The following is a 26,338-nucleotide window of genomic DNA, read 5'->3' on the forward strand; positions in this document are numbered from 1 at the left end:
TTTTCTTTATTATAAAACTTATAAAGAACCATTATTGAGACCACTAGTAAAATATAAAAAAATTAAAATCTCACGTAATTTCTCTACCTAATATAACCACTGTTGACATGATGGCTAGTTTCTCTCAGTATGCTTTTTTGTTTGTTTGTTATCAAAGTACATATACCCTTACAGATATATTTAAATAGTTGAGGTCATATTCTATAAATAGCCAGGTGCTGTGGGCTCACGCTTGTAATCCTAGCACTTTGGGAGGCCGAGGCAGGCAGATCACGAGGTCAGGAGTTTGAGACCAGCCTCACCAGTATGGTGAAACCTCATCTCTACTAAAAATACAAAAAGCAGCCGGTAGTGGTGGCGGGTGCCTGTAGTCCCAGCTACTTGGCAGGCTGGGGCAGGAGCATCGCTTGAACCCAGGAGGCAGAGGTTTCAGTGAGCCGAGATCGCGCCACTGCACTCCAGCCTGGGGCACAGAGCAAGACTCCATCTAAATAAATAAATAAATACACATATACACACACACATAGATATACACCTACACATGGCCGATCGCCTCACCTCTAGCGCTGGGAATCAGTCACCGTGCTGTCCTTGTGGAGTCTTGTGGCCCAACAAGAGGAAGCTCTCCCCTGACTTTGTCCCTCCAAAGTGCGCCACCTCCGGTGAGCCTCCCTGTCATGTCTGGCCTGTGGACAGCCAGCCCCTGCCATCCCCCTCACCGCCCCCAAGCACGGGGGTGCTGTGCAGGCAGCCGTGTGGCCTGACAGTCTCTACCAGTCCTGCTGTCCCTTGATTGAGAATCAGACCCATTTCTGGATAACAGATAGTGTGTCCTCTGCTGGCTGTGTTCGCTGTGGAACTCAGGAGGGGAAAGGCCAAACCATTTCTAGGGTGCTGTCGGGAGCAGTGAAAAGGTCACACACACTTTCCAAGGGACACTTTTCCTGTAAAGCCCCTGGAGCTTAGCTGGCTCTTATCCTGTGATAAGCCAGAGGCTCTAGGGGGTGAGGGAGCAGAAACCCTCCTCACCCCACCCAGTGGGGTCCTGTATACCTCTGCCAGTCTCTCACTTGGACTTGCTGCTGTCCTGAGACTGCCTATTCCTCCCTCTCTGTGACTCTACACCACCATCACCTCCTCCAGGAAGTCTTCTGGATTGACTCCTAGCTTATTAAATCTTTATCCTGCAGACCCTCTCCATTCAAAGCCCCTCTTCAACTGCCCCTGCCCATCACCACCTCCAAGACAGAATTTCTGGATTCTTGCAACTGCAGCCCCTCAGAGAGTGTAAGAGGGGCAGAAAAAGGAGATCAGAAGGTGGGGGAAGCGGCGCTGTCAGAGTTTCCAAAGCCCTGGCCAGCAAGGCCTCAGAGGCCTCTGTTGGGGTGGGGTCCTGACTGGCTATGCAATCCAGCAGCACAAGGCAGCCTCTGTGAGCCCCTCCCGCTCAGCCGCACGGGAAGCAGCAGGGCCCAGCCCCTCAGTGGACCCATTCAGACCCCAGCGCTCTGGAAAGTACCTCTGTTTCTTGCCACTGTTCCACTCTGGCCAAACAGGCTCTTCTCTCTTCTGCTGGGAGGGGGCTGCAGGCAGATGGTTCAGTGGTTAGAGCCAACCATCTCCTTCAGTTCCTGTTTGGCCCAGATTCCTGACGTTGACCATGCCCTAGTGGGTGTCCGTATACCTTTAGTGCAAGGGTGGTGTGATGGTTAATACTGAGTGTCAACTTGATTGGGTTGAAGGCTGCAAAGTATTGATCCCTTGGGTGTGTCTGTGAGGGTGTTGTAAAAGGAGATTAACATTTGAGTCAGTGGGCTGGGGAAGGCAAACCCACCCTTAATACTGGTGGGCACCATCTAATGAGCTGCCAGTGAATATAAAGCGGGCAGAAAAATGTGAAAAGGCAAGAGTGGACCAGCCTCCCAGCCTACATCTTTCTCCCCTGCTGGATGCTTCCTGCCCTCTAACATCGGACTCCAAGTTCTTGAGTTTTGAGACTCGGGCTGGCTCTTCTTGCTCCTCAAACTTGCAGACAGCCTATTGTGGGACCGTGTGATTGTGTAAGTTAATATTTAATAAACTCCCCTTTCTATCTATCTATCTATCTATCTATCTATCTATCTATCTCTATACCTATATCTATATATCTCTTATTCTGTCCCTCTAGGGAACCCTGACTAACACAGGTGGGTATGCACAGGGAGATGTGTCCTCTTCCCCGTGGGTGCTGGGTAGGTAAATGTTTAGCAATGGGCTTTCTTGGGGAGAGGGAACCCTGATTTTCAGTATTTGCCTCTTTGCCTGGTATAAATATTCCCGCTGTGGGCAGTATCACCTGGCTCTCAAAATTCTTGAAAATGCAGCAGTTGGCTCCTGGCAGCTGCTGTGAGCTATTCCAGCCGGTGATGGTGGTGGCTCCATCCTGCAGGGCCATGTGCCCCTACCCCTTGTGCTATAGCCTCCCTCACTTTAGTGTGCTGTGTTTCGCTCTTAGGAATCAATGTCTTTGCAGATAAGGCACCCCAGTAAGTGGCCGCCACCTGCAGTTCCCTGGTCTGTCTCTTGCTGGCACCAAGCTGTGCTGTGCCTGCTGAGCCTGCTGGGCCGCCCCCGCACAGATGGTCTGTGGGGCTTACTTGATTCCCTTAGCTTCCCAGACAAGGTGCTGGTGTTGCCAGCAGTGCTGGCAGGAGGAGGGGATAACTACAGGGGATTTAACTCAGCCCAAGGGGCTCTTACAGGATCTTTCCTGGACATCTCTCCAGGTGGGGCCAGCTGTCCTTAGGGCATAGAAATCTCCAACTCCTCCAATGGCTGAAGCTACTTCCTCGAACAGATGGCAGCTGGCTTAGGCTGGCCAGGGACCAGCACATGTGAGGCCAGTACTGGATCACCCTATCAAGGCCATCAGCCTGTGCTTGTTCTTGGGGTTTGAGGGAAACTCAACAGGGATGAATCAAGGTTTTTAACCTGTATTTGTCTGCCCCCTAGCCCTGGACATCTGCAGGCAAAGTCAAAGTTGTATTTGGCTCTTATCACCACAAAAGGCATAGACCAGAAATTATGGCAGCAGGTTGGAAGTCAGGGAGGCTGATTCGGGGAAACTGCCTGGAGGAAGCAGCAATTTAAAAGAGGAGGAGTCCCAGTGTGGGACAGAATGGGCCCTGCATAGGAACCACTAACCCCAGGCAAGCCCAGGCATGGCCTTCTGCCTGGGGAGGTCCTCTTTGGCCTGCCCAGCAGATCCTCAGCCGTTCCCAGGCCCTGTCTTCAGCCTCAGCCTGCGTGGTGGCCTGGGGAAATTGGGAGCTCAGCTGTTCTCATCCCTGGTTCCTTGGCCATGGTGGAAACAATGGGGCCGGATCTGACTGCTCATCGGGGACTGTGAATAGCTCTCCAGCAGGAAGCAATAGCAGGGTAATGGAGGAAGTGTGGGTCCACTTTGGTTTGACACTGCACATGGTCTCCATCTGGCCTCAGAGCCTTTGCTCCTTGGCAGACTCAGGCCAATAAGCTCCTGTCCCCACCCTCAATGGCAGCTGGAAGGATGACCTGAGAGAGAAGCGGGGATAGGTGGGCTGTGCTGACACCACCACCAAATCCCAGCAGTGGCTCCAGCCAACCCATGGAGGTGGGGCATGGCACGGCGGGCACTGCACAGGAGCCCAAGCACAAGGGCACTTAGGAGAAGGAATCTGAGCAGGGATCAGTCTGGACTGGGGGTGATTCTCCAGAAACTCCATTCCTCGGGACTGTGACCACCAAGCCAGGTGATCAGGCCAGTGATGTTTCCCTTTGGGCTGGGTCAGGGAGCCAGACCTGGAAGGGAGACTCCTCTGGGGCCCAGGGCAGGTGAGTCAGAGCTGGCGGAGGCCTCTGGCTCCAGGAATCTCTAAGGAGGAGAACTGAGTTGCTGGGAATTTCTGGGTCTGACCTCCTGCAAAGTCAAGGTCTGGACTGGACACAAGGTGAGGCTGTGCCTTCTGGTGCCAGGACCAAGGAAATGCTGGGATCTGGGCAGTGCTCAGAGGCAGCTCCATATAGCAGAACCATGAGGGTGCACCAGCATGAACCCCTTTCTGCAACCCACTGGTCCCTCTCTATGGCACCTCGCCTCCTCCAGGCAAGAATCTGAGCCTTGACCAGAGCTCCCTCTCTCATACAGCTTCCTTCTTCGGTGAGAACCACCTGGAGGTGTCTGTGGCCACGGCTCTGACCGACATAGACCTACAGCTCCAGTTCTCCACATCCCAACCTGAAGCCCTCCTTCTCCTGGCAGCAGGCCCAGCTGACCACCTCCTGCTGCAGCTCTACTCCGGACGCCTGCAGGTGAGTGACATCCCCCTGGGATGGGGGTAAGATTCCTTCTCTAGCTTTGAACCCCAGCTGGCTGTGTGACCTTGTGTAAGTCACTTTTATCTTGGAGTCTCAAGTTCTCCACCATGGGATGGGCAGCAGCAGCCCAGAAATGGTAAATCCTTCGTGAACTGGCTCTGCCCATCAGCTCCCTCCAACCATGTTTCCCACCACAAGTCCTCCCTGGCCATTTGTGCTGTGACTGCACTGAACTGCTTTCAGTTCCTGGCCATCTTATGGTCACTTGCTGCCAGGCCTTTGGACACTACACTGCTTCTGCCAGGTGCGTGCCTCACTCATTCCCTGCACCTGCCTAACTCTGGCCTCTCCTTAAAGTTTCAATGTGAGCATCCCCTCCTCCTGGGCGAGGCCCCCCCTGAGCCCCCATGACCGCTGTGCATCCCTATGGCACTGCACCAATTTCTCTGCACTACCACTGTCTGTCCACGACAGTAACAGCACCAGTACTGCCTCAGCTTCATTTTTCCATTTCATCCTTCAAGACACCACAAGCTTTATTATCAAGGAGTCTTGTGGCTCCTTCTTGAGTCTTCCCCCATACCGTGAAGAGTTTCAGAACCCAGGGTCTTAGTCCAAATTTGGGGCAGGCTGGGTGCAGTGACTCATGCCTATAATCCCACCACTTTGGCAGGTCAAGGTGGGAAGATCACTTGAGCCTAGGAGTTCAAGACTGGTCTGAGTCACACAATGAGACCCCATCTCTATTTTAGAAAGAAAAAAACAAAAAAACAAATTTGGGGCAACCATCTCCTTCCACACCCCAGTGAGAAGAGGACTAAGGCTTGGTCAGTCTACTGCTGTCATTGCTGCTCACTGCCACAAGGTGTCACTGTCGAACACCAATGTGGTACAGTCTGGCACTGATGGCTGCTGAGCTCTGCAGGTACAGTGATGCCACACCCCTACAGAGATGCACCGTACCAGGACTCCAAGATCATGGCTCTTACTGTTCTGGTTTTGCAGTTCCCATACTCTGCCACCACCTGTTCTAGCATCTGGGAGCGCCATACCAGAGCCATTTCTGGTGTCATTGTCATAGTGACAGAACTATGTCCTTCATCTGTCCCTGAGATCTCCCTCCACCACAGGTCAGGGAGCTTTTGTTTCCGAACACAGAGCGTCTGCCTGGGCTCCCTATCCCTGAACAGTTAGCCTGGCTTCCCTCAGTGACCTTGAAAAACTTTGCCAAACTTAGGGGGACTGATCAAGGGATTCTTAGTTACCTATTATCCCAGGGGTGAAATCTAGATTCCAAGACAGTATTTCTGGCACCTCTCACTCAAGGAAAGAGAAGGAGAATTTAAAAATACAGGTTGGGTTTCTAGAAGAGCATCTTGCTATATGTCAGTTCCTTGTGGGCAAGGAGCACATCTGATTCACATCAGGGTCCCCAGAGCCCATTCAGGCCTGGCCCAGAGTTTCCTTTGGTGAGTGTTTGGAGGATGAATAAAGAGATGGCAGGAGGGCAAGAGGAGTGGCACCAGAGGCCCTTGTCCTAGGTTTTCTGCTCTGGGGCCCCAACTGTGGGGAACCCACTGTGCGTTTTATAAGAGAAATGATGGATTCAAAGTGCTATCCCCCATCTCCCATTCCCCGTCTCTCCTCAAGTGAGACTTGTCCTGGGCCAGGAGGAGCTGAGGCTGCAGACCCCAGCAGAAATGCTGGTGAGCGACTCCATCCCCCACACTACAGTGCTGACTACATTGTCAGTTGATGGGTTTCCGAACGCCTCCTCTGCAGTCCTGGGAGGCCCCTAGAGGTCCCCTGTGGGCTCTTCGTTGGGAGCATTGGGAGCCTTGGCCTGCCCTACCTGAGGGGAACCAGCTATCCCCTGAGAGATTGCCCCTATGCAGCCACCCTCAATGGCTGCAGCCTCCTCCGGCCTCTGACCCCCGACGTGCGTGAGGGCTGTGCTAAAGAGTTTTCTGCCGGTGAGGAGGTGGCCCTGGGCTTCTCTGGGCCCCACTCTTTAGCTGCCGTCCCTGCCTGGGGCACTCAGGATGAAGGAACCCTGGGGTTGACACTCACCACACAGAGCCAGCAGGCACCCTTGGCCTTCCAGGCAGGGGACCCGCATGGGGACTTCATCCATGTGGACATATTTGAGGGCCACCTGTGGGCCGTGGTCGAGAAGGGCCAGGGTACTGCATTGCTCCTCAGCAGTGTGCCTGTGGCTGACAGGCAGCCCCACAAGATCAGTGTCCACATCAACATTCACCAGCTAGAAATCTCCATGGACCAGCACCCCACATGTACTTCACACCGAGGAGTCCTCAGCTACCTGGACCCACGTGGCAGTCTCCTTCCTGGGGGGCTGGTTGCAGAGACCTCTTGTCACCTCCAGGAATACCGCCCAGACCTGACACGAGGAGCCGCCAATGCCTCCCTGCTGGGATGGCTGCATGGAAGACCTCAGTGTCAGTGGCCAGAGGCGGGGGCTGCGGGAAGCCTTGTTGACGCACAACATGGCGGCTGGCTGAAGGCTGGAGGGGGTGGAGGAGTATGAGGATGATGCCTGTGACCATGATGAAGCTTTCTCCATGCTGGCCCCCAAGGCTTGGCTGGCCATGGGGCTAGCTGAGCCATGCGTGCCTGAGCTAGGGCTGCACCCTGTCTGCTAATTTTACCCAGCTGTTGACTATCTGCCCACTGGTGGTGGCTGAGGGTGGCACAGCCTGGCTTGTGTGGCAGCACGTGCAACTCATGCTGGCCCTGATGGAGGCTGAGCTGCGCACATCCCAGGTGTTGTTCAGCGTGACCTGAGGGGCATGCTAGGGCGAGGTTGAACTGGACATCCCGGGTGCCCAGGCATGAAAAATGTTCACCCTCCTGGACATGGTGAACCGCAAGGTCTGCTTCATCCACGATGGCGCTGAGGACACCTCTGACCAGCTGGTGCTAGAGGTGTCAGTCACGGCTGGTGCCCATGCCCTCATGCCTACGGAGGGGCCAAAATGACCTCCTGCCCTTCCAGGTTCACCCTGTCAGTGACCCACCCGGCATCATCTTCCCACGTGGCAGCCTCATGGTGTTCCTGGAACACACGCAGAAGCCACTGGGGCCTGAGGTTTTCCAGGCCTATGACTCGGACTCTGCCTGTGAGGGCCTCGCCTTCTAGCTCCTTGGTGCCCCCTCTGGCCTCCCCGTGGAACACTGAGACCATGGAGCAGCCTGGGGAGCCGGTGACCGAGTTCTCCTGCCGGGAGTTGGAGGCCGGCAGCCTAGTCTGTGACCACCGCGGAGGCCCTGCACAGCACTTGACTTTCTGGATCAGCGATGGACTGCACCCCCGCCCCGGCCACGCTGAAGGTGGTGGCTGTCCAGCTGGCCATACAGATCCACCACAGCACAGGACTGTGCCTGGCCTAGGGCTCTGCCATGCCCATCTTGCCCACCAACGTGTCAATGGAGAGCAGCGCCGTGTGACAGGATGTGAGTGTGCTGTTCCGCATCGCTGGAGCCCTGCAGTTCAGGGAGCTGCAGAAGCAGGGGGCTAGTGGGGTGGAGGGTGCTGAGTGGTGGGCCACACAGGCATTCCACCAGCAGGACGTGGAGTAGGGCCACATGAGGTACCTGAGCACCGACCCACAGCACCATGTCGAGGACACCGTGGAGAACCTGGATCTGGAGGTGCAGGTGGGCTGGGAAATCCTGAGCAATCTATCCTTCTCAGTGACCATCCAGAGAGCCACAGTGTGGATGCTGCAGCTGGAGCCACTGCACACTCAGGACACCCAGCAGGACACCTGGAGGCCACTCTGGAGGAGGCAGGCCCAAGCCCTCCAACCTTCCACTGTGAGGTGGTTCAGGCTCCCAGGAAAGGCAGTCTTCAACTACAGGGCATGAGGCTGTCACGCGGCCAGGGCTTCACCCAGGATGATATACAGGCTGGCCAGGTGACCTGTGGGGCCACGGCACGCACCTCAGTGGCAGTGGAGGATACCTTCTGTTTCTGTGTCACAGCTCCACCATATTTCTCCCTGCTGTGTACCTTCTCCATCCATACTGGCGGTGACCCAGACACATGCCTGTCCTCACCAATGTCCTCGTGGTGGCTGAGGATGATGAGGGTGTCCTCTCTACTGACCAGCTCTTCCAGAGTCTCAACAGTGCCAGGTACCTCTGTAAGGTCATAGAGTGGCCCCCGCCATGGGAGGTTGACTTGGCATGGGACACAGGACAAGACCACTCTGGTGACATCCTTCACCAATGGAGACCTGTTGTGTGGCCGGCTGGTCTACCAGCATGATGATTCTGAGATCACAGAAGGTGATATCCCATTTGTTGCTACCCGCCAGGATGAGAGCAGTGGTGACACGGCCTGGGAGGAGGTACGGGGTGTCTTCCAAGTGACCATCCAGCCCGTGAATGACCACGCCCCATGCAGATCATCAGCCATGTCTTCCATGTGGCCCGGGGTAGGTGGCGGCTGCTGACTACAGTCGACGTGGCCTTCAGCAGTGCTGATTTGGGCTTTGCTGATGCCCAGCTAGCTGGTGCTGACCCACAAGGACCTCCTCTTTGGCAGTATCATGGCCATGGATGAGCCCATGCAGCCCATCTACTGCTTCATCCATGAGGGACCTCAGGAAGCAGTGAGTCCTGTTTGTGCACTCGGGCTGACCACGCTGGATCCAGCTGCAGGTGTCTGATGGGCAGCACCAGGCCACCACTCTGCTGGAGGTGCAGGCCTTGGAGCCCTACCTCTGTGTGGCCAATGGCTGTGGCCTCCTGGTCCCTCAAAGAGGCCAGGGTACCATCAACATGGCTGAGCTCCACCTGGACACCAACCTCGACATCCGCAGAGGGGATGAGGTCCGCTACGACGTCACAGAGTGTCCTCGCTAGGGACAATTGCTCTGGGCCACTCAGCCAGCCACAGTCGTCTCCCAGCAGTACTTGCTGAATGGGGCCGTTCTCTACGGCCACAATGGCAGCCTCAGACCCTGCAGCACCCTGGCCTTCTCAATGGAAGCAGGGCCAGTGCATACAGATGCCACACTACAAGTGACTGTTGCCCTAGAGGGCCCACTAGCCCCACTCAAGCTGGCCCAGCACAAGAAGATCTACATCTTCCAGAGAGAGGCAGCTGAGGTCAGAAGGGACCAGCTGGAGGTGAGGAGCTGGAGGTGGTGAGCGGGGTAGTGGACCAGGTAGAGGGCTTCCCGCCTAGCCTCCATGCCAGGTACACATGTGACTTGGGCTGTGGCTGTGGTGGTCCCAGGTTGTGTGTGTGCACGTGTCTCAGATGTGCTCCTGTGTATGTTGTGTTCCCAAGAGTTTTTGGGGAGCCTGCTGTACACCCATCCTCCTGGGAGTTGTGTGTGCCTCTAGAGGTCGTGTCCACTCGTGTCCGTGGTGTGGCTGAGCATGCAGATTCCTGGACCCCACCCAGCCCTACAGAATCTCTGAAGTGAAGCCCAAGAATCTGTATTGCAGTGAGTTCCCTGGGAGGGCGTCACGGGTCCTGAACTTTGGGGATTGCTGGCCGTGGAGACAGGCCACTGCGCCTCAGACCCCCGTGTATCCCGCTCTCTTCTCGGAGCCCAGACCAGGACTAGGAGGGTCTGTCAAGGGCTTCTGCCCACCCAGGAACCCCACAGAGCAGCCATGGGCCCTCCAGCGAGCTCACTGACATGCCCTGTGACCTCAGGCCAGTTCTTGCCCGCTCTTGGCCTTACTCTTCTACACTGCTCATTTCGGAGACCCTTCTGGTCTGCATGTCTGGAGCTTGGGGCCCATGACAAGCCAGCAGATCTGGCATCAGGAAATCAGGAAGGCCTCATGGGAGGAGGCAGTGTTTGGACCGGGCTCTGAAGAGCACAGGCCATTGGGAGCAGAGTATGGGGAGTGGTATTCCAGGCAAAAGAAACATTCCGGGCAAAGGCACAGTACAGGAATGTGAGTTTGGGGGTGATTTAGCCTCTTGTGGATGGCCCATCAGGTGAGGGAGCCCATGTGGCCTTTGAGGCATGAGCTCTGTAGGGCCTATGTTGGGGGCGCCTGTGCCTCTAGGAGGGGTGGGAGTGGGGGGGCAAGGCATGCTCTGATGGTCCTGGGTGGTGATAGCAGGGGTTGGGGAAGATGCTGCCAGCAAACCAGCCACAGGCCTGCACAGATCCTGAGCAGGGGGGCCTGTGTGTGTGCGTGTGCACACGTGCATGTGAACATGTGTGACTGCGTCAGTGTCTGATGAAGTCGTGTGTCTGTGTCACTGAGTCTGGGGACATGTGATTACACACCTCCCCGAGGGAGTGCATCTCAAGCTGTGTGACTAACCCCCGGAACCGTGTGTGGGGTGGGGATAACATGTGTCCAGCAGCTGGGGCAACCCAGTGAAACCCCGTCTCTACAAAAAAAAATTTTTTTAATTAGCCGGGCATGGTGGCTCATGCCTGTGGTCCCAGCTACTTGGGAGGCTGAGATGGGAGCCCTTGAGCCTAGGAGGTTGAGGCTGTAGGGAGCTGTGATTGCACCACTGCACTCCAGCCTAGGTGACAGAGTGAGACCCTGTCTTAAAAAACAAAAAATGTGAACAGCTGCATGTCTGGCTGCTGTGTGTGTGAACCCACGTGTGTGACTAAATGAACAGTGGTATCTGGTGAGCAAGATCAAGCCTGTTCTGGCTGCCTAGGGCCACAGTGGGCCCCTCTGAGACCCATCTGTGTTCCCTTGTTAGTCCTCATGACCTCTGTTAACCAGGCAGCCCAGGAGGCAGCCCAGAAGGCAGACATCGTTTTCTCAGTGAAGAGCCCACTGAGTGCCAGCTACCTGGTGATGGTTTCGCCTGGCGCCTTGGCAGATGAGCCACCCAGCCTGGACCCCATGCAGAGCTTCTCCCAAGAGGTGATGGATGCAGGCAGGATCCTGTACCTGCACTCCTGCCCTGAGGCCTGGAGCGATGCCTTCTCGCTGGTAGTGGCCTCAGCCTGGGCACTCCCCTCGATGACATATGGTAGAGCTGGAGGTGCTGCCCACTGTCATCCCCACCGGGAGTGCAAAACTTCAGCGTCCCCGAGGGTGGCAGCCACACCTTGGTCCCTCCACTGTTCTGCGTCACCGGGCCCTACTTCCCCACTCTCCCGGGCCTTGGCCTGCAGGTTCTGGAGCCATCCTGGCATGGAGCCCTGCAGAAGGAAGATGGGCCTCATGCCAAGACCCTCAGCGCCTTCTGCTGGAGAGAGGTATGGCTGTGAGAGAGGCCCAGGGGCTGCAGCCCAGCTCTGGGGGCAGAGTGGAGGGAGCTCCAGGGACTCCCAGTCCAGGGGATTATACACAGAGAGGAGACAGGGAGTCACATTTCAGAAGCACCTATGCTTTCAATACTGTATCTCAGGCCAGGCTCAGTGGCTGATGCCTGTAATCCCAGCACTTTGGGAGGCTAAGATGGGCAGATCATGCGGTCAGGAGATCAAGACCATCCTGGCTATCACAATGAAACCCTGTCTCTACTAAAAATACAAAAAATTACAGGGTGTGGTGGCACACGCCTGTAGTCCCAGCTACTCAGGAGGCTGAGGCAGGAGAATTGCTTGAACCTGGGAGACAGAGGTTGCAGTGAGCCGAAATCACGCCACTGTTCTCCAGCCTGGGCAACAGAGCGAGACTCTGTCTCAAAAATAAAATAAAATAAATATTGTATCTCCTTTCTTCCCCACAACTCTTCTGGGAGCCAGAACTTACGATCCCCGTTTTCCACCAGTGGAAGCTGAAGCCCTGAAAATCAGTCTCCTCCTGCACCCAAAGGCAGGGCATCTGGGTCCTGACTGCCAGCCCTGGGCCTGCCCCTTGGTGGAAGAGCAGCTGATCTGCTATGTGCACGAGGGGAGCGAGACACTGACAGACAGTTTTGTCCTGATGGCTAACGTCTCGGAGATGGACCGCCAGAGCCATCCTGTGGCCTTCACTGTCACCATCCTGCCTGTCAATGGCCAACCCCCCAACCTCACCACAAACTCAGGCCTGCAGGTAAGCTTATTCCTGGGATCACCCCCCATGTCTGCTTTGAGAAAGAGGCCAGCGTCCCCTACTTCCTGCCACAGATCTCCCCCTCTCTGAGCCTCAGTATCCTCCTCTGCAAAATGGGGCCACTACTGTGTGCCTCACGCAGTTGGAAGGAGAGATGTGAGATTGTGCTGAAATAGAACACTGGTGGGAGGTTTTGTTGTTGTTTTTTTTTTTTTTTTTTGAGGCGGAGTCTCGCTCTGTCGCCCAGACTGGAATGCAGTGGCATGATCTCGATCTCGGCTCCCTGCAAGCTCCGCCTCCCAGGTTCAAGCCATTCTCCTGCCTCAGCCTCTCGAGGAGCTGAGACTACAGGCGCCTGCCACCAGGCCCAGCTAATTTTTTTGTATTTTTAGTAGAGATGGGGTTTCACTGTGTTAGCCAGGATGGTCTCGATCTCCTGACCTCGTGATCCACCCACCTCGGCCTCCCAAAGTGCTGGGATTACAGGCTTGAGCCACCGCGCCCGGCCTGGTGGGAGGTTTTGTTATTGGACGTTTGCAATACTGTAGGCAGACTTCTGAGCAGCCACGGGTGGCTCTGCTGTTCCTTTTCCTGTGGCTTAGGACCAGAACACCTGACAGAATCACTTACAAGCCTTTAAGGGCAGATGTCAGGGTGGGACCATTAAGCTTCCCACCTTCACCCCAGCACGTGAAGGCCACGGCTTGGATCTCCAAACTCCTGCCCTTGTGCCACAGCAGAGCAGGGCCCCCATTTGGCAGAGGTGGAAGTTGAGGCCCAGACATGGGATGGGACTTCTCCATGGTTGCAGAAGTAGTTCTGGTGGAACAGAAAGGGCATGGCTTCTTGGTGCGGAGGCCACAGAAGAGTGGGACACAGTGTCATGGGACCACGGGGTGGGATAGCTGTGTGGCAGCATGGCCACCAGGTGGGACCATCCCCCTGTGTTTGCTCCGGGAGCCCAGCGATGGGGCCCTGCCCCCGACACTGTGGCCCCTCCTGCCAAGGCTTGGCCTGAGGGCTCCCTAGGGCCAGGGGAGGAAGCCCAGGAATGCCAGAGGGCTGTCTTCCGGGCATGTGAGTCCCACTGTGGCGCTGCCCGCAAGTAATTGACCCAGCAAGACTGGTACCAGGACCTCAGTAACAGGCACCTGCTCTGCTTGCAAGTGGGAGGCCTGGAAAGGGGTCCCCTTTGCCCAACATGAGGAGGGCCCGTAACTGCTCTGGAAGCCCCTGGGCCCATCCCAGCACTGCTTCTGTGCTACAGGACAGTGCCAACCATCAGGCCCCAACTCTCCGTGCCTCCCGCCCCTCCCTCAGCTGGAAGGAGGGCCCATTTCTAAAATCACCATTCCCACCTGTGCCCAGCCCCTTCCAGGCACACATGGAGGGTCTGAAAGGAGACACCTGTCCCACGAGTGAGACAGATTAAGGAGCACTGTTGGTCAGCGTTGGGGGTTTCTGGCGGTGAGAACTTGGTGAAGATAAGAACTGGGGCCTTCCTGGGTAGGGGACACAAACTGGTCTTGAGGGACACACAGGACTAGGGCAGATGAAGAGCAGGGAGGCTGGGCCTGGAGGGTGGCCTTCCCTGGGGTGACAGGGAAGGTGAATGCGGGGAGGTCCTTTTGTGCAGGGGAGCCGGAGCAGCGCCAGACTCGATACCACCTGAGGGCCTGAGCTGCAGGGCAGCCTAGGGCCGGGGAGGAAGGGGTGGGTGAGCGTGGCAGGGCAGAACCTTCACAGGCCTGTGTCCCCAGATGTCAGAGGGGGCCACTGTGCCCATCCCAACAGAGGCTCTGAGGAGCATGGGTGGTTACTCTGGGCCCAAGGACCTGGTCTAGACCATTGAGCAGCCCAGCAATGGGCGGGTAGTGCTATGGGCGGTGCCAGGCACCGAGGTGTGCAGCTTCACACAGGCCCAGCTGGACGGCAGGCTTGTGCTATTCTCACACAGAGGTGGGTGCTGAGGGCCAAGCCTCGGGTTCCTGGTGCCTGCAGGAGCACCCCGAGGTGGGGAGCCAGCTCAGGTCAGTCAGACCCACTGCCCCTGTCGCCAGAAGCCCTGGACGGAGGCATCCCCTTTGGCCTCTCTGACGGTGAGCACACTTCCTCTAGACACTTCTGAGTGATGGCCCAGAAGCAAGTGCTCCTCTCGCTGGAGGGCAGCCAGACACTGTCTGTCTTAGTGGGTGTGCTGATTGTGGGCATTCCTGGGTGCTGGGGGCTAGGGCAGAGCTGAGAGTGGCATGCCAGGGTCACGCTGCCTCTCTGCAGCCACAGGCCTGGGCCTGGATCACAAAGGCTGATGGCCCCTTTTGCCTCTGGCAGGGTCCGTCCAGCCACTCAGCAGCCAGAGCCTCAGAGGCAGCTCCAGTGCAGGCACCAACCTCCAGCTTCTGCTCTTACTGTGTGGTGCGGGGTCCCCAGCTAGGTCGGCTCTTCCATGCCCAGCATGACAGCACAGACCTGATGAACTTCACTCAGCCAGAGGTGAGGGCCCCACTCTGCAGCCACCGCTCAGATGCCCCCAGCCTCAGGTGGCCGCTGTGCCATGGACATCATGTGGACATGGGCACCAGCTCCAGCATCACTGTCAGCAGACACTCCCAGGCCTACCATGGTCCAGGAGCTATCTGGCTGGCAGGGCAAGTTCATTTTCCCAGAATGAGGGAGAAGGATGCAGGAAGTTGAGGATACAGGGGCCTAGAGCAGGGCTGGTGTCTTGGGGTGTGGCTTCCAAAAGAAAGCTATAGCTGGACCCGAGGGTCTGGAGAGGGAGCACCATGTAGGGGCACTAGTGGCACCCCAGTAGCTGGTGAGGGGCAGTACTTGGTGGGGGAGGGAGTTGAAGGTGAAGCAGCTGCTGGGCCTGTGGGCAGAGGTGTGAGCCTGGGATTCAGATCAGGTGCCAGCCAGAGGCAGAGTGGATCCTAGGAGCAGATGAGCTGATGAAAGGCAACTGAGTCGGCCAAGAGGATGAAGCTGCCATTCATCCATCCTGGTGGCTTCAGAGAAGAACTAGAGCTCTCAGGCATGGATAGCAGCAGACTCCCTGTGGTAGGTGTGCCATGGGGGCCAGCCCAGTCATCGTTGAAATGAACACCTCTCCCCAAAGGCAGAACAGGAGTTGTTCCAGAGCAAGGCAGAGCAGGGCAGACGCTTTTGTAGGCCGTCCTGGGCCTACAGTTAGCGCCGCTGGTGCTCCCACCAGGAGACTGTGTGGGCATCTGAACCCAGCACATGATCACAGTGAGTTCTGGATAGGGAGCAGTCTTGTGGGGTGCAGAGCTGACTCTCACTCAGAAGCCACGGCATGCGGTACTGCTCCAAGTACCTCCAGAGGGGTCCCCCTGCCAGCCCTTGAAAATGGCAGGGCCAAGGACCTCCTGAGCCTGGCACTCTCCCTCCTGAGAGGTGCAGATGGTATTCAGCAAGTGCGAAGCTGAGGTTTCTTGGGTCTCTCACATCAGCACCTCTGAGGCCTGGGTTCTGTATTTCCCTGGAGCCCCACTCCTGCTATGGCCCCCTCCCCACAATGAGATATTCATCAGGCTGGTGTCTACAGCTGCTGCTTACCAGTTGCTGGGAGCCTTTGTCAGGAATGCTCAGGAATGAGGAAGGGACGGGACCAGACCATCAGCAACCGTCTCGCACTCTATAGTCTCATGTTACTCAGAACTTCCCCATTCTCCAGCAATATGAAGGACTAGTTTGAATGGGCACCAGGGGGCCAGGCTGGCAGTGTCACCCAGGAAAGCCTGGAAGAGGCTACATGGGCTACTGGCCCAGTCGGGGAGGAGGCAAGGACTGAGTCTTGTCTTGACAGCAGCCCTGTGCGACAACATTGAACTGGGCAGGGAAGGGGTCAGGTGTCCCCACTTTTCAGATAAGGAAACTGAAGCTCATGAAGGGCAAGTAACTGTATTCAGAGCACATGGCGAGTAAGAGGCACGACTTCTGCCTGCAAGTCTAGGATTTCCTTCACCAGAGGACACTGCTTGCTCCCCGGGGCTCAGGACCCTGTGTTTTGTTTCACTCCCACCCACAGGGCTCCTGTATCCAGGCATCAGCTCCCACTCCCACTCCTGGAGGTGGAGGTGGGAGGATCACCTGAGCCCAGGAGTTCCATACCAGCCACAGCAAGATAGTGAGACCTTGTCTCTACACAAAAAATCTAAAAATAGCTGGGCTTGGTGGTGGCACGTGACTGTAGTCCGAGCTACTGGAGAGGCTGACATTGGAGGTCACTTTGAGCCCAGGAGGTTGAGGCTGCAGTGAGCCGTGATCACTGTACTCCAGCCTGGTGACAGAGCGAGACCCTATCACCACCCCCACCCCCGCCAAACAAAACAACAACAACTGAACAGACAAGTATCCTATTGGCGTGATAGGTCCTGAGTCCCCTCCCAGATCAGTAACACTGGACAGGTGTCTTTTCCTCGGGACCTCGGTGTCCCCATCTGAGTGCGAAAAGGCAGTGGGGCGGTGCATCTTCCAGCTGAAGCGATGTAGAAACGGGTGTGAAAAGCCGTACTCCAAGGGGCTCCAAGTCCAGCCACCGTCCCAGCAGGGCCCAGCACGGCAGCCAGTGCGGCACAGGCATCAGGTCCCCACCTTCTTCCCCGATTGCCCACTCTCAGACCACGGAGTTCATCATCTTGGAGCTGCTGGCCAGTCTGCACTCATGTGGGGACCAGAACACACTGGTGGAGCAGTTGGCAGAAGAGGCACAGCGGCGCGACGAGATGCTGCGCATGCACCACATGCTGAAGGAGGTGCTCACCATCATCCGGGACATCAGCACGACCACCGTCAGCCTGCCCGTGAGCCTGCATGTGGACGACTCCTGGCTGCAGGTGCAGAGCATCCTGGACGAACGCAGATACCAGGGCCGGCCCCCACGGCCCCAAAGTCCCCCAGCCTGGCCGCCGAGAGGAGTGCCAAGGGGGCAGTGGCATGGCCCCTCACCAGGGTGGCTCCCACCTGGAGTGAGAGGCGGAGCTTGCCAAGGAGCACTGGCTGCGGGACGGGGTGGAGCTGGGCTGTTGGTGCTGCTGGGGTGGGGCTTAAACTCTGGCGACCTCATTGGGGCCTGGCAGGGAGGAGCTTCCGTGCATGGGCGTGGCTGGCACTGGGCTGGGGCGGGGCCTCGGGGCGGAGCCACCCATTTCTCCTGTCCCTGTGCCTTGCTGCCTGTCGCCTTGCAGGTCGCCCAAGTCCAGCCCCGGGGTGCCCAGCCCCCCCATGTCCCCAGCCCAGCCTGGGTTGCGGGCCCAGCTTCTGGGCTTCCTCCTGCTGGTCTGCCCTTGGGGAAGTGCCACCCCATATCCTCCAGACCAGAGGCTTCCCCGATCCCTTCGACCCTACTCGCCAGGTGCTCTCATGCCCCACTCGGGATCACCAAGTAAGTAGGGGCTGAAAGCAGCCAAAGAGGCCGCTGGACGGGTGTGGCCGGGAAGGAAATGGGACTGGATTGCAGAGCATCGGACCTGGCCGCCAGAACTGGCCGTCTCCATCCAATAAACTGGGACCATGGCTGCCGGAGTCACGTGTGGCCGAGGGCTGGCGGAGCCTGTCCCCCAGGGAGGGCTGAGTCCTGGAGGTAGTCGTTTTTGAGGAGAGGGCTGTGGGGCTCGTCCCACCTGCCCCCTTCTTTCCAGCACTTAGGTGGCACTTCCCTCTATTTTCACTCTTGGCGGCCGCCCACACGTTGCATCCCTCATCCTTTCTTCTCACCATCCTCCATTCTCCATTCTGTCCAACTCCTCCCTGGGAAACCTACCTCAGGTCTGAGAGTCTGAACCCCAAGATGCTCTGGGTGTGTGGATTTCCTTCTGCTACCCTGATGTCCCCACATCCAAGTCCTGACTCCTTTGAGCCATCCCTGGGGGTATTGGGCCACTTGACCACGGGAGCAGAGGCCAGGCTGTGACTATGTGACCAACAAGGTGTGTGATGTGTGTATGGGTGAGCACACGAGTGTGAGAGTGTAAGAGGGGCACCCAGGCCTGAGCTAGGACAGAAGCAACTGGGGAAGGAGCCCGGGGGCCACAGGCAGTCTGATTTTTTCTCCACATCTCCCCCCACCCCCTGACCCTGTCTGAACTAATGGGGTAGTGGCAGCTGCAGGGGCAGGGATGGGAGTGACTGAATCCTACTTCACTCCCAAAGATTTTTAAGGAAGAGCGTTCTACTGCAACCTTTGGCTTGGCCTTGTTGACCCATGACCCTCTTTCAAGGACATTCCTCTGATTTCCAGTGTGCCCTGTTTCCACTGGCCACGTTCTCTAAGGAAGAACAATAGCATCTGTTTTTGTGTCCAAATGGCTGGAGAGTGGGGCTGTGGGTCCAACGCCCATATACAAAAACGAAGTAGGGATTGGGGCTTGCCCTATGACGTGCTGATGACCAAGTTACATGGGTAAAGGCAAGCAGCAGAGTATTGGGCAAGAGCACTGGACTGGGAGTCCAGAGATGCTGCTTCACCCTGGGGCTTTAGGCAAGTCCCTTTCCCTCCCAGAGCCTCAGTATCCCTTCTATCAAATGATGATGTTACCGCCTGGGAAAGGCTGTCCCCACCCCGTCCCGTCCCTCTCACCCCTCACCCCTCATCCCCGTGCGCCCCGTGCCCACCCATTTCGGCTGGTACAGTGAGTCCAGAGCATGCGCGCGCTTCCGGCTGCCCCCTCCTCGCTTGACCCAGCACTGCTGGACCCGTGTGGTCTGTTCCTCACACTCACGGACTGGAGGCTCTGGGCAGCACAACCACCAACTCCGGTGTGTGTTGAGGAGGGGCGGGGCACAAAGCCACCAACTCGTGTGTGTGTGTTTGTGTGTCTGTCTCCCAAGGGAGCAGCACGGCTGAGTTCAGCTTGAGTATTAACTCATGGACTGTCAGCAAAATACAGTCACCAAAAGGCTATGGGCTGTTTTGTCTTTTGCAGTGAAATCATGTTACTCACGTTTTATGTTTTTCAGAGTTCTTTAGTTTCTGTTTGTTCTCAGTTAATATCCAGCTCAATAGATTGTGTAAGTAGAATGCTCCCAAACTGAAAGTCACTTACAAAAAATATAGTGAAAAATATGCCACCCACTTAGCTATAGTTGAAAATATGTATTCATTAGTTTTGTGTAGCCAACACTGGATACTGGGTAAGGGCACAGGATCCCAGGGCTAGACTGCCTGGGTTCAAGTTCCGATTTAGCCACTTGCTGGCTTTGAAATGCTTGACAGCTTTAAGCCTCAATTTGTTAAATTTTTTTTTTTAAACTTAATCCCAAATGTGATAGTCTCAGTTTCTTGATCTGAAAAACAGAAATTTTTCAATGAGAGTCTATGTGAAAACTTCATAGTTTTTACAGCCACTATCTGGCTCAGGAAAGTCCTCAGCTTTAGGGGTTAAAGTTTTAAAGGCCACTTTAAAGTTTTTAAAGCCACTGCCTGGCTCAGGAAAGCCCTCAGCCTTAGCCATTATTAGCACATTATTGTTGTGCTGGCTACACATGCATTAATGAGGCAGGAAAATGCTCAAGGATAGCAACCCAGATGATCTCATCAGAAGGAGACCGATGCGTATGCGTGCATTGCTCATGTTTTAGCTCAGAGCCATTTGTCTAAAAGCCTCTTGAACTCAGTGGCCCAGGCAGTATCAACTTTGCTTTGCAGTGGAGCCATCAGTTTTGTTAATCAATGAAATTGACATAACGCTCTTTTTTTCTTTTTTTCTTTGAAGCACCAACCATGTGCCTAGAGCTAACTGTGTCCAGAAGAGCATGCTTCAGGTGGCTGGAGTGAGCAGTTCAACTTGTGGAGGAATGAGAAATGATAGTGTTGAGACGAGAAACACAAAACCCCAGGGTAAGACAGGAATCACTGAAAGTCAGGCAAAGGAACTGGCATCCAGTGATGAGTCAGGCTTTGCCAGCCTCTGGCGCTACAGATGGCTCTTTGGAGAGGAAAAAATTAAGCCAAGCCCAAGGGCACAGATCCTAAGGGAATGCCGGCAGCTCTAGGCTGTCTGTGAGAGTCCAGATTTGTTGCTTCACCCTGGGGCTTTAGGCAAGTCCCTTTTCCTCCCAGAGCTTCAGTATCCCTTCTATCAAATGATGATGTTCTGTCTTTCTCCTACGATGGCTGTGGAGATCCAGGGAGACAGTGGCCATAGGGATGCTGTGTTAACTGCAGGTGCAGCCGTAGGAGCACTTCGCTAACTGCCAACGTGAGTTCAGACTCTTCAGGCTATTTGGCACCCAGGTCTATGGTGAGGTGTGACATGTGGGATGTAAGGTTTGATGCCTGCTCCTACTCTAGTCTTGCTAACACATGCTAAACATTTGGCAAATCATGACCCTACCTTGGGGAAAAGGGCAGTCTGGGAGAGCTCCTTCAAGGCAGGCTGGCTTCAATGCAGTCCAGGGCATGACTGAGATAGGCTTACGTGGTGAGGAATTGGAGGGTAACTGGGTAAAAAGCTGCCATGGGCAGAGGTGTAGTGTGGGTCGCATCGAGGTTAACCCCTGGCCAAAGCAGGGAACGGAGACAGAATGAGGAAGAGCTCTGTGGGGAAGGTGGGGCATAGGGTGGAGAACCTTCAAAGTCTGAAGAGTGTGACTTGTTGGGGTTCAATGCTGTAGGCAGTAGGGAGCCATGGAAGGCTCTTAGGTGGAGAAATGACAGCTGCACGTTAGTGAGCAAGCCCTGTCTGCATGAGCAGCGTGGGGGGTCCTCTGAGCACGCCAGGCACAAGTGTGCAGGGAGCTGGTGCAAATGCCTCTGTGTGCAGGGCGAGCATCTGTGTTGTGACTCTGCCCATGCATGTGCTTCAGTGTGCCGACTGGCTGCACGTCCCAGATCCATGTGGCACATGCCGGAAGGTGAGGGTGCTGGGCACCTGCAGGTGGCAGAGGAGGCGGCGTATGCATGTTGTTTGTGGGCATGTGTGTTAGTGTGTGCATGCAGGCCGTGGGGCCTCACAGCATGTGTGTGCACACTCCAGCGTGTGCATGTGTCCCCCACCCTCAGGCCTGCCCCACCCATGCATGTGACCTGCCATGTGATTTGATGCTGTCTTTCAGAACCACTATCGTTATTCCCTGAGGAGCGTCATCCTTGGTAGGTACATGCCTTGCTGCCTGCTGCATGAAAGGTCTGCCCGCCCCGCTGCCCCAGCTCCACACGGGGGGCACACCTGGGGACTCAGAGCCAGGCTCCCTGCCCCTCCCTTCTGGAGCTGCAGACTTGCTCTTTCCTCTTTCTGTCCTTGTGCAGCTGGCTGTCTCACTTCTCTCCCTGCGAGCCATGGGACTCAGTGTCACTGCTCAAGGTCTCCATGTCTGAGCCTGGGGGCTCTTAGAAAAGGCTCCATGCCCAAACTGGCAGACGAGCCACCACAGAGGGCACAGAGCTCATGGTTTATGGTGTAGGGGCTGGGAGCTTGGGGGGTGTTGTGTGTAGAGCTGGACTCTGAGGCGGTCAGAGGCCTAGGAACATCATCCTGGGCACGCTGTACCTGTCATGCAGTCTGAGTCATGCTGCCAGGGCAGGGTATCCAGCTCCCAGCCTGGGAGTGCCGAGAGCCAAATCCACTGCAGATTAAGGGTGATAGTTAGGGTCCCACGTCCTCTATCTGTCAGCAATCCAGTGGTGATCTAGGATAAAAGCCTGAGAGTCCCATACACACGGTCATCCCACAACACACTTCACAGACTGGGCAGGGACACACAGGCCCCCTTCCCTCCCTCCCAGGTACCATCATAGCTGCTAGTGTGGACTGAAGGCAGGGTCCCTGGCCCCCGCTGAAGCACTACAGCTGACCAGCAGGCTCACTCACCTTGGCCTGTTGCTCCTAGGGGTCATCTGTGCTATTCAGCCAAGGAGACCACAGTGCCTACTGGCCCAGCCGAGCTCCGCCTAGCGAGCCCACCTGCCTTTCCTGCCATGGACTCTTCCTCTTCTGCTTTTCTGAGCAGGATGGGCTCAGCCTCACCTATGCAACCTGCAGCCCCCTGCCAACCAGTTGAGGCTCCCCTCTTAGACTTATAAGTCTGTGCCCAGTGGCATCCAGCTACCTGTCCTCCTTGCCTTCCCCAGGGTCCCTCAGAGGACCCTGGGCTTTCTGACTGCCCAGAGGGGCCTCTGGCGCTCACTCCAGCCATCCATCCCTTCTAGCTTCACCATTTTGTTTCAAGCAGTGTTCCTTCTCTATCAGGCCTGGTGACTGTTGGGTGGGGCTTCCCAAGCAAGAGGTGGCCCTGGACCAGTGGGTTGGAAAACAGGGTGACCAGAGAAGAGGGAAGCCCAAGGGGGCTGCCATTGGTCTGAACTGGGTTGACTGCCTGTGTGCCATGAGAAAAGCCAGTGTATGTGGTGTGGGGAGGGCCGCCACAGCCCCCAGGCACTACCTATGAAGCTCTGGCTTCTCCCTCCATCTTCCTCCCCTTTCCCTTCCAGCCTGTCTTTTCCAGGAGCCTTGCCATGCCCACACTTACACCCTCCCCTTCCCGGCCCTCTCACAGCTGCTACGGTGCACCCATGCTCTGCACTTGCCTCACCAGCTCTGGCTTTTCTCTAACCTGTTTTCTCTCTGTGTTCTCTCCAATGCCAGCTGATTGAGTCAGGCAAGTCCATCCTGTCCTGAGAGCCCCAGGTCCCACTTTGACCTCAGAACAGCTGAACAGATCCCTCCTCTTCTCAGAGACCTCCCTTTCCAAGCCTGCCTGGGTGGGTGTCCTGTGACTTGACAGTGGCTACGGCAGCCCCAAAGCCAGCCCCCTTCATCTGTGACTTAGTCTGTTGTAGTGGTGAGCTGACACATCGAGGTGTGACCGTTGCTGAAATCTTGTGCCCCCTCTGTGGTATGCCCCTGCCCTGTTCTATAAATAGCTATAAATTCTCACACACACACACACACACACACACACACACGCACACACACGTGTGACTGACTGCCTGGCCTCTAGCACTGGGAATCAGTCCTCATGCTGTCCTTGCGGAGTCTTGTGGCCCAACAAGAGGAAGCTGTCTCCTGACATTGCCCCTCGAAAGGGCGCCACCTCCAGGGAGCCTCCCTATCATGCCCGGCCTGTGGACAACCAGTCCCCGCCATCCTTCCCACCCTTTTGGGCACGCATGGGGGTGCTGTGCAGGCAGCTCTGTGGACTGACAGTCTCTACCAGTCCTGCTGTCCCTCGGCTGAGACTCCAACCCATATCTGGATGACAGAGAATGTGTCCTCTGCTGGCTGTGTTCTCTGTGGAGCTCAGGGGAGGGAAAAGTCCAAGCCATTTTTAGGGTGCTTTTGGGAGCGGTGAAAAGGTCACACCCTTTCCAAGGGACTCTTTTCCTGGAAAGTCCCTGGAGCTTAGCTGGCTCTTATCCTGTGACGCCAGCTCTTGCCACAAGGGGGCAGAGAGGTGAACTCAGCCTGGAGGGAGCCTGCGGGGCAGCAGGCACTCTGGACGGACAGACCACCTGGTGTAGACAGGAGAGGGAGGCAGAAGGGCGGAATGGAAGACACCTGGGGTGGGTGAAAGTCAGTGCCCTTGGGTGCTGGTATCTGTCTTCCCGGCCACAGCTAGATCTGTCTTCTGAACCTGTTGGCAGTCAGGGCTGCACTGTGCCATTAGGCGCCATGGCAGTCCCCGTGAAATCCACCAGGTGTCACCAGGCAGCATCCAGGCAACAGGCCTGGAAGATCCCCCAACAGCCCAACTGGACATGCTCAGACACTTGGGGGCTCCTCTTTCAATGGGACAAACTGCAGGACCCACTGAAGGAAACGGGAACATACCAGGCTGAGCAGTATGGCTAAATCCATTTATTCCCAAATAAAAAGCAAAGAAAACAGGAGTCCCATCACCAGGGAGCCATGACTCCATCCCCGCCTCCTTCCTCGCTCCTATGCTAGCAATAAATAAGTTTCCCAGCTGCAAATAACTATCAGAACCTCTTCCTCATATGCCAGCTGCAACCTCCGCTAGGTACGATACATACAGAATGTTACACAGATACAGTATGTACATGGGGGAAGGGTGGGTCACCCCCAGCAGCGCGTGTCCTCACCTCGTCTACAGTTATCTCCACTGTCCCACCTCAGCTGCCTCTCTGTGTAAGAAGATGGGAGCCCCCCTGAGGGAAAAGTAAGGAAGCCATCACACCTCCTTCAAACAAACCAACTCCATCAACCTCTGGCTCTTAAATAACAAACATCATCATCCAGAAATGTAAGGACTCTGCCTTGGTCAAGGTGGTAAAGGGTCTGTTTTTCTCCCTCCATTAGACAGGAGTCTTGTGTTGCTACCCTAATGGTAAAGGGGTGACTGGGAAGGGGTTGCAGGGACATGGTGGGGGCGAAGACTACAGATCCACTTCCCCAGGCTTATGTTGACAGGGGCCTGCTTTTATTTATTTTTATTCCATGACGGTTTTTTAAATCCAGTAATTTCTTTTTCATAACTTTAAAAAAAACTTTCCATAAAACTTTTTTTTTTACTTTTTTTCACAACTTTTTTGCCACAACTTTTCTACCGTATTTTTTATCCCATAACTTTTTCATCCCACAACTTTTAATTCCTGTAACGTTTTTAGTTTATGTTCTTTTAATAAACACACTTACATAGTTACAATTTTGTGAGAATAAAAACTGATTATCTCATGCCACGCGTTCCCGGCATTTGCACAGTCTCAGTACATTTAATACTATAGTTTTCAAGACACACAAAATTTTAAGGCAAAACAGCACCTTGCAAGAATTTCTTAATTTATTACATTACAGTAGCATCACAGAAGCAGTCAAGAATGCCACTTTAGACAAAAGTCAGTATTTCTATTATACATTCTGTTTACCAGAAATCATAAGTTGGTAAAAGTCATTCTAAGAAAACTTGGCAAATAAAGCTTTGGACTGGAATTGGCATTTCTTTCTCTACTTTTCCTTCCCCTAGATTCTTTGTTTTAAACTATGGTGCTCATATTTTAAAATATTTTAACTTATTTCAAGACATTAATACAGCAGTTACATTTTTGAATAGTTATTTGAAAGTGACTATAAGATAAAGTTTTAGAGAAGCTATTATGGATGGGGTGATTTACATTTTCATGTTTTGTACAAAGCAGCTTTGGATTTAGAACTGAGTGTTTTCATTTTGGGAAAACCTATCAGGTTTAATCAAAACTTTAAAAATAATTATTATATATTGCAATCTTTCAATAGGCATTTTGATTCTTTACTTTCTACCAAAATACAGATTTATTCAGTTGAACTCACATTTTAAAATTCTGTTTCTGCTGAACTCTAACCTTCTAATGTTGCCTTCTAAGCAAATTAAAAGCTGCCTTATACTGAATGAGGAAGAGAACAAATACTTGGCTGAATGAGGTATTGCAAACGACTGCATGAACTTAGAAGAAAGAGTGAAGTTATTGTCATAGGATTTCCATCTTTTTAGCTTTTTCTTAAACTTAAGACAAAATACCTACACAAAGAGTGGTATTTCAGGTAATATAGCACATTTATTTTTCAGACTGACATTCAGCTTAAATATGCCGGTATGGGATTTAATCCATAGGTACCTGATGAACACGTTATTGTTATATAGGTTACAGATGCTAAACGCTATCTGAAGGTCATTCCTAGTCATTTATATGTGTCAGGGTAAAAGTGAAGTGATTTGAACTATCAAAATAACCTTTGAAATAATTTATCATTATATTAGAAAAACCCAGTTTCAGAATGATAAAAACTGTTAGACCAAATAATTTGGCTAATTAACAGTGGTACAATCCCTTTTTAGGTCATAATCCCTTTTCAGGTCATCAAAAAGGAGTACAACTGCCCCAGCTCATGATGTAATATCTTCATGAGCCCAGAGCACATACGAATCCTAAGGGAACTACCATAGTAACGCACTCATTCTTGGCTCCAAAACAAATGAAACGTATTCTATCCTGCACACATCTGCCAGAGCAGGCCACTTTCCTCTTTTGGGAGAT

At 54.6% G+C, this 26,338-nt stretch overlaps 1 pseudogene across 1 annotated transcript; it reads left to right on the forward strand.

Annotated features, from left to right (window-relative positions):
• The first annotated feature begins 541 nt into the window (after positions 1–541).
• Positions 542–25,256, forward strand: LOC117071087 (annotated as a pseudogene). Its single transcript, XR_004432147.1, has 13 exons — positions 542–662; positions 824–914; positions 1,191–1,287; positions 2,168–2,231; positions 4,166–4,329; positions 5,985–9,471; positions 11,080–11,561; positions 12,054–12,345; positions 14,677–14,838; positions 16,989–17,204; positions 17,556–17,752; positions 20,082–20,206; positions 20,478–25,256. The product of XR_004432147.1 is annotated as a chondroitin sulfate proteoglycan 4-like (transcript).
• Positions 25,257–26,338: the final 1,082 nt, after the last annotated feature.

The sequence above is a fragment of the Trachypithecus francoisi genome, unplaced genomic scaffold (genome assembly GCF_009764315.1).
Source record: "Trachypithecus francoisi isolate TF-2019V2 unplaced genomic scaffold, Tfra_2.0 Lachesis_group3, whole genome shotgun sequence".
Lineage (NCBI taxonomy): Eukaryota > Metazoa > Chordata > Mammalia > Primates > Cercopithecidae > Trachypithecus > Trachypithecus francoisi.